Below are 250 nucleotides of genomic sequence, written 5' to 3' on the forward strand. Positions count from 1 at the left end.
GGGCACGAGGCGCAGGCACGGGCGCCGCGGTGATGCTGGGCACCGTTCCGGAGCTGCCCCATCCATTTTTCTGTCTGTGCAGCTCTTGTCATTTTTTTTCCCCCCTCTTTGATACACTAATTTTGCTGGCAGAACGATCCCCTTTATCTTTATCGACCGCAAGAAAGGAACGTATCCTACAAACTCTCCAAGGTCTGGATTAGTCATTTTTCAACACCGAGGCATTATATATTTTCTCACCAAGAGGCAG

This window comes from Egretta garzetta, unplaced genomic scaffold (genome assembly GCF_000687185.1).
Source record: "Egretta garzetta isolate BGI_Z169 unplaced genomic scaffold, ASM68718v1 scaffold998, whole genome shotgun sequence".
In the NCBI taxonomy this organism is placed as follows: Eukaryota; Metazoa; Chordata; class Aves; order Pelecaniformes; family Ardeidae; genus Egretta; species Egretta garzetta.